The 12,152-nt window shown below is 41.8% G+C and overlaps 1 protein-coding gene and 1 non-coding gene across 2 annotated transcripts in view; one reads left to right on the top strand and one right to left on the bottom strand.

Annotated features, from left to right (window-relative positions):
- The window catches only part of ASB4 (ankyrin repeat and SOCS box containing 4), a 180,441-nt gene that overhangs the window by 47,663 nt on the left and 120,626 nt on the right, over window positions 1-12,152 (bottom strand). The gene's annotated exons all lie outside the window — the stretch shown is intronic.
- Window positions 10,094-10,283, top strand: LOC130852810 (U2 spliceosomal RNA). The gene has a single exon (XR_009053521.1). It is a non-coding gene; the product is annotated as a U2 spliceosomal RNA (small nuclear RNA).

Here is a 12,152-nt window from a genome sequence, read left to right as displayed (position 1 = left end):
GCTTCTGGTCTGTGTGACCTTTTCCCTACTGAGCTTTATTTCCCTGAACAGAAACTAGATGCCTGAGAATGACACATGGAAAGTGACTGCAGCTCCACAGCAGTGACCCTTCACCTACTAAACTTCCCTTGTTGACTCCACCGCCAGGCGGGGGCAGCTCAGGCTGTGGGTGTGGGACTGACCTTTTACCCAGTTAGCTTGCCAGCAATAGGCCCAGCATCTGCTTAGCTTCTACTGGACAGGCTAGGTTTTTTTTCTTCCAACACGATGTTCATGAAAACTGTGCATGGCAGAGTAACTTTATTGTTAAACAAATGAGTTTATGAATTCATGCCCCAGCAAAGGAAAGTGATCCCTTTGCTCCAATACACAGTACATTTTGAGGTGTCCATCTGTTGAAAGCAGAGGTGAGAGAACCCTACTGTGGAAGGGGTGAAAGAAAAAACAGAGGGAGAGCCCCCACACCTTTCCGTTTTGGACTCAGCACTGACTATTGAAACACAGTTACACCCTTCATCACCCAAGAGCGTAACATAAACAAGTTGCTCAAACTCAGCATTGTCAAATCCTCAAGTTCATTTTCAAAAGGGAAGGATTGAAAGGAGTATGTGTCTGTGTGGTTACTGTTAAAGCTAAACATGATCTGATTTTCTCTCTGGCAAAGTCTAACCTACACCCTAGATGTAAGAGGACACCAGAAAAAAATCAGTGTCCTTGAAGAAACAAGCTGTTGAGTTTCCAGCATCTTTTTGGGTTTTTTTCCCTCAAGTTCAGTTTTACACCATTGTCTGGTTTGCACCAAGAGGACATTCCTAGTTCTAAAAGGTCAGAAAGGCTCAAGTGAAAAAAATCTTAAAATTGCCAAGCTCCAGAATAGCGTGGCAAAGATTCCCATTTAAACTGAGATTTAGGAAACTCGTATTTCCTCCTATCTATGTGACTTAGGTGACTTAATGTCCCCTCTGCCTCCGTTTTTCCTCTGCAAGTGTTGGATTAAACAAATGCCTTTTGTATTTGCCTTTGGCAGTCTAACTAAAGGACAGTTCTTCCAAATGGAAAGGGTAGGGTGGAGGCAAGGGTGTAGCTGCAGGCCAAAATGTGGAGGCTGCTTGGATCCCCAGCCCAGGAATAACAAGGGGTTTTCTCTCTCAAATACAACAACCCCTGATCCACTGCGGCTCTGATCTCTGGAGTGCTGTGTAGGAAAGAATTCTGAGGCCAAACCAGACCAAACAGGAAAGAATGTTATGATCTATAATTGGTGGTGTCCGTTACAGTTGGAGAGGAAGAGACTAACTGCTTGCACAATATGTACTTGTTTAAATTGGTACTTTGAAACAAACAGCAAATTTTAGTGTAACATCTGGGTATCTGTCTTTTTACTGTGGAGCGCATAGCATGCAGTGCTATACTAAGGCATTGCATATACTAATAGGCCAATACACGTGAAGTGATTGAATTAACCAGATAGTAAGGAATTATCATATAACTGGCAAAATTTCACTACTTTTAGGTGGATATTCAGTGGGGCGTTTATACAGTTTTGACCATCCCTTACATTGGGACAAGCAAAGAAATGATGAAAGGAAGTGACCTCTAAAATTTGTCTTCCAGATGACCTGATGCCTGATTGTGTTCCTTTTCGTATCTGGAACACCAGTAAACATTTGTCTAAGGCAGCCAGTCAGTGCTACACAAACCACGGTTGGACCTTGGCAAGACCTGGAGTTTTCCAAGTAAGAGATTTCTATTTGGACTCTGTTAGGGGGAGGGGGAGGGGGAAAGAAATATCCTGTTTGGTGACCATCTCAGGAAATTTAAGCAATGATCAGCAATCAGAAAAAAGGAACAAGTCACAGAACCAGAAGCAAAGTTTCAGCTGCCAGTAGCTCAATATCAGTCTACAGAAGATGAAGGGCAGGAAGGATAAGGGAGAGAAAGAGCTGAATTCGGACTCCTCAGGTCTGGAGTCTCCAAGCCTCTTGGTATGCCCAAGGGGCTAGTAGAAGGCAGGAGAGCGACTTACCCAACTCCCTGTCCTGATTCTGCCTTCCAGTTTCATCAAAAGCCTATTTTAACAGATCTCTACCAAATTCTTCTGCCTGTTCTGTAGCTACATATGTTTTTGTATCAATTTTTGAAATAACATTTATAATTCCTTGTAGTTAAGAAGTAACACGTTTCATTGTTCAGCATTTGGAAAAGCACAAAAAAAGCAAACGTAAATACTGTTCATTTTTCCACCCAAAAAGTAACCATTATGGACCTTCTGGGCTATTTTCTTTATATATATGTTTATGCATATGTGTGTGCATATAATAGTCAAAATATTAACCATCTATGTTTTCCACCAACATTTTTTATGATCCCATGACCCCCTCCCTCATTTGGGCAGCTGGACCATGACTCACAGAAGAAGCCAAAAATACTGTATATGCTTGCGAGATCTGAGGAATTGAGATATATGCTTTCCTTTTTCCTAAAAACCTGTGTGTGGTTTCTATGATCCATCTACTAACTCCTTCTTAAAGTTCATTTGAGCTGTTGTCAATTTTCCTTCAACTTTTCTTTTGTACTCCCCAAACCAGAGAATCTCTTCTAGTTTGAGAGGTAATAGTTGGAAATGATGTGATTTACTGCATATTCACTATCCTCTAAATCCCTTCAAGGCCTAGGCCTTTGAAACTCATTTTCTGCACCAAGACCCCAGGAACATAGCAGAAGTAGAAATGACTGCAGGGAAGATTAGGCAGACAGGCATGAATCAGCCTTCTAGAGTTTCCTGTAGCCCCAAATGGTACAGTCACAACAGAGGTGCACTGAGGTAGATGGGGTATGAGACTAGGGTCCAGTGTGTCTCAGGAACAGCAGGATGAAATGCTAACCATATGCTCAAGAGCTGAGAGAGGCGCGTGCACGCACACAGGAGAGACAACAGACCCAAACAGGTCTTTGAGCTGGGAATGAGGGATGATGTTAACAGCAGTTTACATGAACCAACAATCTAGGACCAGATATAATGAGAAACATCTCAGTAGAAGCTAGCATGGTTAGATGACACCAACCACTAGATCTCCACCTGCCCTGAGACCTCGGGCCTATATGAGCTCCTGAGACCATAGATACAGCCCAGGTAAAATCTCCCATTAAGAAAACAGCCTTGTAATAGATATTAAGCTGACTTACAGAAAGGAAAATTTAAACACTTGCACATTTGGCATTTGTAGACTGAAATTTGTACCCACTCTATATTTTTAAAATGGCTTTGACTTCCCAGAACTTCTGCTGCCAGTGTACTTGTCCCCACAGTGAGCTACAGCCACCCTCTGCCTGTGCAGGTGACCCTCCAACACTAGCAAGGAGTGCTCTTTGGATCAACACCTGTGGGAAATGAGCTGCACTGCATCCCAACAAAGAGCTCCGCCAACCTCATAGAACTTTTTCTTTGGGTTCCTCCTGATCATCTCCACTGAAGAGAGACCTACGCCCTACTGCTGAGATGGAGCAATAAAAACCAGATGTACCTTTCCCAGATGAAACAACTAAAAAGACAATACAAACTATATTAAAGAATTTCTTGAGACACTGGACCTCACACAATGAATAACAGTGATCACTGAGAAATGAGAAACGAATAAGATCTTGGGATGCTCCAGTCTTTTTGCAAAGTCGATGAGTGGCTTCAGCACTGGGGAAAGAAACCCAAAATGTGACCAGATGGAACCTGCATTCACAGTCTTCAAAGTTCCCTTTTGAAACATAAAGAAGAGAATGAAGGAGAGAAGGATTTCACAGTTTCGGGTAACTGGGATCAGGAACGAGGTAGCCTCACGTTCTGTAAAACACTGCCAAAGTTATAAAACAGATTTAATTCAACCAGAAACCAGGGCTGCTCTGGGAAGCAGCAGAACCGCTTCAACCCCTGTGAACAGGGACATGTTTTGAAGGATCCTGGAGGCGAAGGTCCAATTTAGGAAGGACAGCTGGATCCAGAGAAGACGAGTGAGGACAGAGGAAGAGGAACAAGAAAGGTACACAGGAAGAACTGCAGAACTCCCTATGAAGTGGAAAAATAAGTACCAAATATCGAGACGGGATCCGCATTTCCACATGGACTGAATGTAAGGGTCTATAATGGAAACTGCTGTCTTAAAAATACTCCAGGAGTTAATATGCCAGGACCCTCAAGTTCACACCTGTAGCACATACCCTGGTGGTACTACTGAACACCAGGCATGAGAATGGTTTCAGGAGATTGTTCCGACCACAAGGTCCTCATCCTTGAACTGGGAAAGTCAAAGAGTCATGGACACCAGAGCTCTAGGGAGACTCAATGGAAGGGACCTGAAGTTTTATTGCTGTTAGAGAACTAGAAAAGGGAAGCTTCCTATCTGCCCAATACTCAGAGGTTTTGTGTGGTAGCCACAGAACAAGCACTAATTGGGCGGCTGTTTAATACTGGGAGAATCACTGAGAGCAGAACCCACCTGTGTTGGATGGAGTAAAGCCTGGCAAGGAGGAGCTGTTGAGGCTGGGGAGCAACACGGGAGGAATGCCCTGGAGCGCCAAATATGCTGTAGGAAGGCTGAGAGCCTGAAGAGGGGCACTGTTAAACATCCCTTGCTGCTGAGCTGCCAGTCTGAGGACCTCATTGGCCTTTTTTAATCTGGTCCAGCTCTTGTTGAGCCATCAACTGCCGTACAGTGACTGGGTCAAAGTACTCTTTCTCCTTGTCCAACTGGCTTCCAATGGTGTCTTTAACTTTGGAGATATGCTGTTGGGAAAAGATATGGTCACGCACAGACAACGCATCAGGCAATACCATCTACTACTTTTTTGAATGAATGTCTTCAAAGGTCCTCTGATTTTAAAGGAGAATGGAGGAGTAATGTTTTGAGATAGTAAGACTGAAGCAGCAGAAGAACAAGGAAGGGGTAACAGTGAGAATGAATCAAGCAATGATGCAGGGCACCTGGGGTGGACAGGGAAGAAATGGAAAAGAGGAGATGAATGACATGTTGTCAGCAAAAGGGAGGGTGAAAACCTGAAGATCTTCATGAATGCCATGACAGGATTAGAGAGAGCGAGGGAGTGAGCCTCATGGAAAAAGAGGAGACAGTGGCTTGGGATTAGGGCTCTTCATGTTTTCAGAGGCGAGGTTGTCCTGACCAATAATCAGGTATGTGAAGTCGCCAGGACAATAAGTAACAGAAATGGAGCAGGCGTCAGGGTCACTGGGATTAAGGAATTCAAACTATGAGGACAGAGAGTTAGAGAATTCATCTACCTAACCTTTGAAGTTGCCTAGGATTATACTGCCTTCTAGAGCCCCAGTTCTACCTTTCAATTCAGTGGTAGCAGACCAAGATACTCAGGGCTGGACCATCATCACCCATTGCACCACATTTCTATAAAAGCTCTCTCCACCTTACCCTCCCAATTTGTTGCACTCAGGCAAAACACAGTCCCACAGGATCAATGGAATTGGCAGTAGCATAGTTAGCAAATAGCAGTGATCTCCTTCCTAGCTGCTTCAATCCACTGTTGCTTCAATCCAGAATCCTGTGGGAGGAGAAAAATGTAAGGGCAAACAAGTGACCTGGAACAATCATTCCCAGGGTGGTATTATTTTATATACTGTTCATTTGGCCAAGAACTATCATTGGCTTTAGTGTATAAGGCAAAAAGCCATGCATCGTGGAGAACATAATATGGAGTGTAAAGTAAGAAGTGAGAGTTTCTCCTTCCACACACCCCCAGTACCATGACTGTTTGGTGTTATTCCTTCCCAGATTCTTTACATGTACATATCAAGCCATATTCAAATATTCAGTGTTTATTATTTTTTCTTTCTTTCTTAAATAAAAATTGGACCTTACTATATACATATTAGTCTGCGACATGCTTTTTACAATTAGCAAAATATAGAGGACAATTTTCCAATATAGAGACAACGTCAGTGTAGGTCCTCTGGTAGGCAGATGTTGAGATGAGTGAAAGAGGTTTTGGGGTTTTTGTTTGTTGGTTGGTTTTTGTAGAAACAAAAACATACACTTACCAAATCTGTGACTATATAACGTGTACCTGGGACCATATTAATCTGCTCTAGCAAAAGTACCACATCCAGCACAGCACTTTCCATCGGGGCTACTATTCCATTGGTTTATAGTAGTTCACAGTCATTCTCAAAGAACCATCCAGTTTCCACAGATGAATTCAGTGGAGATATGACAGAACCACCACCCTTGAGATACTTTATAAGAATGGAAGTAATCTTCATCATTCCCACCAGGATACCATATTGTTTTGTATTTGTTTCAGAAGCTTATAATTGGCTTTCCCCACTTTGACAGTTCTAACCCCACAGGCCAAGGACCTAATGTGGAATTATTCCATATGCCAATTCCCAAGTATGTAAATCCCAGTTATACACTCAAGGACCAGAGAAATGATTTCTATCTCTGCCAAATATAGGACACTTCTAATGGGAAATGTTTGCTCCAGAGGCCCCAGCTGGGCTGGCTGAGGGGTGGCCTGTGAAAGGCTAAGGGGGAAGAAGCAGTACTGGGCAGGGAAAGCTTTCAAACTGTGGTGTATATATGACACCTGTGAAAGAAAAGGGGACATGGGAAGCAGAAATGAGTAGGGACAGACTCAGACCATGATGCAAATCTGAAAATCCTCAGCCAACCCAGAGAGGTCCTCAGAGCAAAGGAGTTCCATTAGTAAAGTCCCACACTGAGGAGAAATGGCCAGCCCTAGGTGCTTATCCATCACAGGGGCTTACATAAGAAAAGTGTGGCATTGCTTCCTATACTATGTGGACCCCAAAGGTGCTGCAGCTGAATGCTGTCAGCTAAGAAACAGCACACCCTGCAACTAACAGCAAGTATTTTAGTGCATAGGTATTATTTATTTATCCATTCCCCCATGAATAGACAAGTTGCTTTGTTTTCAAATTTTTTCTTACAGGTAATACTGCAGTGAACAATTGTGTACATAAATCTTTATGCTCTCTGTTAGTAAAACTGCAGGATAAGTTTCTAGAAGTGGAATGGCTGAAACATGAGGTAACTATCCTTAAAATTTTTATAGATTCTGCCAATTGCCTTCCAAAAAATGTTGCCAATTTTACACTTCCATAAATAGTATAGGAGAGAGCTCATTTCCCCAGGACTTGCCAACATCAGATGTTATCAGCCTTTTCATTATTTGCCAATCTGATGGTAGAACAATGATGTCTCATTATCTTATTAGTTTTTATTTTCCTACTCATTCGTTAGTCTCAGAATGTTTCCACATGTCTATTATGTTTTTTCTTTAGTTAATTTTTTATTTCCTTTGCTCATCTTCTCTTATTGTTTTGTAAATGCAAACATTAAACACAATTGGGAAATTTCTGGGGGGAAACGAACCCTAAACCTGTATTTGGAGCTGAGGCAAAAATTTTTCTTGTTTCCCCACAGAAAGTCAAGATGTGTTAGCGTCAGGATTCACTTGCTTTTTTCTGATAACACTGAAGCTACGGATGGAAAAAAAAGGAGGAGGAGGAAGAGGAGGAGAAGGAGAACTGGTTTGCTTTGGTGTTGCATTAGTGAAGGGAGGGAGTCTGGCCTTGATAAATGTGGGGAGGCCAAGAATGAAACCAAGGACTGCTCCAGAAGGAAGCACTGTGCATGGAAAAAAGTGAGACACGGCTGTAGGCTAATAGTAAAGGGGAGCCTTGTGTAAAGAAACTGGAGAGAGACTCACTCATCTATCTTCACTTCTCAGCAATGCCTTAATAGCCTTTGAGTTCTCATCTTCACCAGTAATTACAGCCATGACAGTTTCCTCAGCGGTTTCTTATTAACTCAAAGTGTTCCTAAACAAACCCATCATTTGTGTTCCCCGCCCCCCCACCCCCACCCCCATGTTCCCCCTCCTCGGTCAACCTATCCTTTCCTCCTGACCCTTTTGACTTCTGCTTCTATTGTTGAAATCACCCCATCCCAGTAGCACAGGCTTAGAACATCAGAGAACTGTTTTTTCATTCTTCCTTCTCGGATTTGACAAAGCCTAGAGATTTTACCAACCAAATGGCTCTTTTCATTTCCTCTCCCCATCACCCCAACACCTTTCCTCTGTCTGCCTGTGAACTTCTGTTCTACCTTTATAACTCAGATGTGTCACCTCATCTAAGAAAGTCTTTGCTGACTGCTTGCTCTTCCGCCAACCCCAACACATACCTTTTATGCATCATGCTATTTTTTCTTTAGATTCAGTAAGTCTCCTACACATAAACCTTAAAGTTGCGAACTTCCAAAGATGTGAACGTGCACTTGCACGTCCAATCACGTCAGGTGTGAGTGAAATTGCAGCTTGCCCTCCGTCTCTATTGATGACGATCCCTCAGCTCTACCAGCTTCCACCTCCTCTTGCTCCTCCACTCAGTAACTTTTCTTGCCTGTTCACTTGAGGCCAGCCCTGTATGCCAGCTACTGTACTTTTCAAGGTACTATACTATAAGATTAAAACATTTTCTTTATTTTTGGTGTTTGTTTTTTTTTTTATGTATTATTTGCGTGAAAAGTATTATAAAGCTATTACAACACAGCACTATATAGCTGATTGTGTTAGCTGGTTACCTAGGCTAACTTTGTTGGACTTACAAACGTGCTCTCAGAACGGAACTTGTTCATATGTAAGGGACTTATTGTACTTACATGTCTTTTTCTAATCCTTGAAGAAAGGAACGATGCCTTTTTCTTCTTTATGTCCCCAGCACCTATCATAGTGCCTGGTACATAACAGATGTTCAATAAAGTTTAGTTGCCTTGAATTGTTTAGCTGCTAACAAATTTGAGCAGGGAGCACATTGCTTGCTGCCTAAAAGACTTCAACAGTTCCATGTTGCCTACTCCAGGAATAGCAAAGTCCTCACACCAGCATTTAAAGCTTTCATGATATAACCCAATCTTCCATTTCCTCCTGCCTCTGGTAAACTAGTCCGTATTTTTCTACTATATCGCTAGCTTGCACATCTGTGCTTTTTCTCAGGCTTAGACATCCTTCCACATCATCTACCAATAATTTGCCAAAATCTTCCTCATCCTTCCAAGGTTATCCCCAAAGCCAGTCCTCAGAGAAAGCATACCGTGCTCTCCAGCATAGCTCTTCCTCCAACGCTCCAGAGCACTGCTACCATCACCACCGTCCCACAGCGTTACTGTCACCACCAACGTGACACCTTGAACAAATCTTTTACGAACTGTTCTTAATGCATTAATTGTAATTTTTTTGCTCTGGGGATTAAATAGAAGTTCCATAACTTTGTTTCGTTGACCATTGTTTTCTACCGCCCACTATTAGTCTGAGATACTTGAAAGAAAATGTTTTTGCACCCACCAATGCATCCAGTCTAACTCCTGATACCTAGTATCCTCTGAAAGCACCAATTTTAAGAACTATCACAGACCAAATAGTGATTTAAGCCTTGGTTTCGTCAATATCTTCACCAATATGCTTTCACTAATATTCCCTTCTCATCCCCCAATGGAAGGCTGCTCCATCTCTTATAATTGTTACTCTCTCAGAGAGACCGTCCTCGCCCACAAGTCTAAGGTAGTTCCAGCCAATTATATTCTTTTTTTTTTTTTTTTTTTTGCCATAAAGAAAGGTTACCTTTTATTACGGTTTTAGAAATAACCCCCCCATCCACATTCTTTATGAAAACACAGAGGGAAGATATTTAAATTCATTTTTGTTTTTTTGTTTTTTTTTCCTGGAAACTTTTTTTTTTTAATTTATTATTATTATTATTTTTTTGGGGGGGTACACCAGGTTCAATCATCTGTTTTTATACACATATCCCCATATTCCCTCCCTTCCTTGACTCCCCCCCTCGAGTCCCCCCCACCCTCCCTGCCCCAGTCCTCTAAGGCATCTTCCATCCTCGAGTTGGACTCCCTTTGTTATACAACAACTTCCCACTGACTATTTTACAGTTGGTAGTATGTATATGTCTGTGCTACTCTCTCGCTTCGTCTCAGTTTCCCCTTCACCCCCCGCCCCCTCCCATACCCCGAGTTCTCCAGTCCAGAATATTCTCTGTATCGCTTCTCGGCCTTTTGGCTAAGATCAAGTGTAGTATCTGTTCTTATCAGTTTAACATCTGATACGTCCTCTATCCGAGGACAATATATTAAATGGATTTTTGGAGCAGGGAGTTGGAATAGGAGCTTGCTCCATCCACTCCACGCATCGACCTGGTATTGCAGTACTTCCAATTATATTCTTTATATGAATTTTCTTCATAGCTCTCATTGTCCATTTGCTTTTGTAATGCCTGTTTCCCCCACAAGTCTATAATCTCCATGAGGGTACAGAGCATGTCTATTTTGTTCTGCGTTGAAATGGCCATTTCTTAAATAACCATTCACGTCTTATATACTTTGAACATATTTTCTCCAAGTATGCTCTTCATTTTTTTAACTTTAAATTTTCTGTAGTCAAATCTCTTCATCTTTCCATCATGGCTTCTAAAGTTCCTGTTATGTATATGTATATTTTTAATTGCTTCCTTGGAATATGCTCCTAGAGGTGGAAAAGTTGAATGGGCTTCTCTTTAGGGTCTTGATGCATTTTGTTAAACTGGACATGCCCAGTCCTTTGGCAAAGTGTGACTTGTGCTCCTGAAGCTCTACCCTTTACTCAAATGTGCAGATTTGTCCATATCCATTGCTCCTAAATAATTCCCTTTCTTTTACTTTCATAGCAACTGGGTCACCTCCAAGTTCTGAGGTCAGCCTGGGAATAGAAATGCAACTCTCTTTCCAGGTCACATTCTAATCACGGTAATACAGAGCATCTTAGCCAACTGGGTATACAACTTGACCTGTCTATCCCAGCTTAGCTACCATAACTGTTGCCAGTCAAAACAACAGTTCCCGTCATAGAGAAATGACAGAGAAGGATGTAATGTACTGTGAGAATAACCTGGTAAATATTATCGGATGGGATGACGTGCACACAAAAGTTTGGTGACCTCAGTTCACATTTAGCCCTTAGCCATCTCTATCAACATCATATGACTTCACCTGATCTTTAATCATCCCACCACCCATATGGGAGTAGTGCTGGGAAAGCCAGATCAAGTGCTCAATGGGGCTTTCCTAAATTAAACCTGCTTATAATGCATCATTTCCATTGCCTTTCCTCTGCAAATTAAAGAGTAGAATTCTTTGTAGTATATATTTTTGCCTATTCCAGATCCCACACACAGGGTAAGATAAGTAAATGCATGCTTTTCTTTTACTTCTGTTCCTCGGATGTATTAAAGGAAAAAGAAGGGCTTTTTGTAATCTTAAGTTTACTTGCTTCATCAGAGAGTCTTGTGACTTCTTGAACATTTTTGTGGTCATTGTTTCATGGAGCTATGCAAATATGTAAAAAACAGACTCAGAATACAGAGATATAAATCATAGTGGTATCAAAACCTATCTCCAAGTGGAGATGAAATTTAGAACTTTCCCCATAACTGTCTAAGCTTGAGTAGCAACAAAGCAGAGTAGGAATCAGAAAGATACATCAGATATGGTCCCAAACCTGATCTTTATCGGGGAGAGGGTTCAGAAAGACACAAAATAAGAACAAATAGCTACAATATAATGTCATAAGTGACAAAAAGCCATATTTGGAAGAAGGGGTGAAGAGAGGCGATCAGGAAAGATATCTTGAAGCACATAGTTTGCGCTGGACATTTACTGGTATAAAATAATGTCTTAGGCAAAGATTTGGATAAAGAACATTTCATCCAGGAGGTCAGAGTAAGCAAATTCTCTGATGGGAGAGAAAAAAGTGAGTCAAGCTGACAAATTAATCCCTTTTAAATATTGTTTTTAATTAAAAGAGTTAAACCTAATGGAGGGAATGTATTACTGGAAAGAAACAATTTTTTTTTTATCGCCACAAGAAAAAGAAAACGTACTTTGGGCTGCTCCTCAAGTCCCAGCAAAAGGAACTTCCAGTTCCCGACGTGCGCTATTCACTGATGGAGAAAAAGCTGGAAGAACTCTAGGCTGTTTGTTCTTTTCGCTGTCCAGTGTCAGAGAAGCCCATACTTTTGGACGCAGCTAATTAGCTACTGTAAAAGCCCCGCTCTGAGCAAGGAC

The sequence above is a fragment of the Hippopotamus amphibius genome, chromosome 4 (assembly GCF_030028045.1).
Source record: "Hippopotamus amphibius kiboko isolate mHipAmp2 chromosome 4, mHipAmp2.hap2, whole genome shotgun sequence".
NCBI lineage: Eukaryota > Metazoa > Chordata > Mammalia > Artiodactyla > Hippopotamidae > Hippopotamus > Hippopotamus amphibius.
This window is presented reverse-complemented; position numbering and strand designations above follow the sequence as displayed.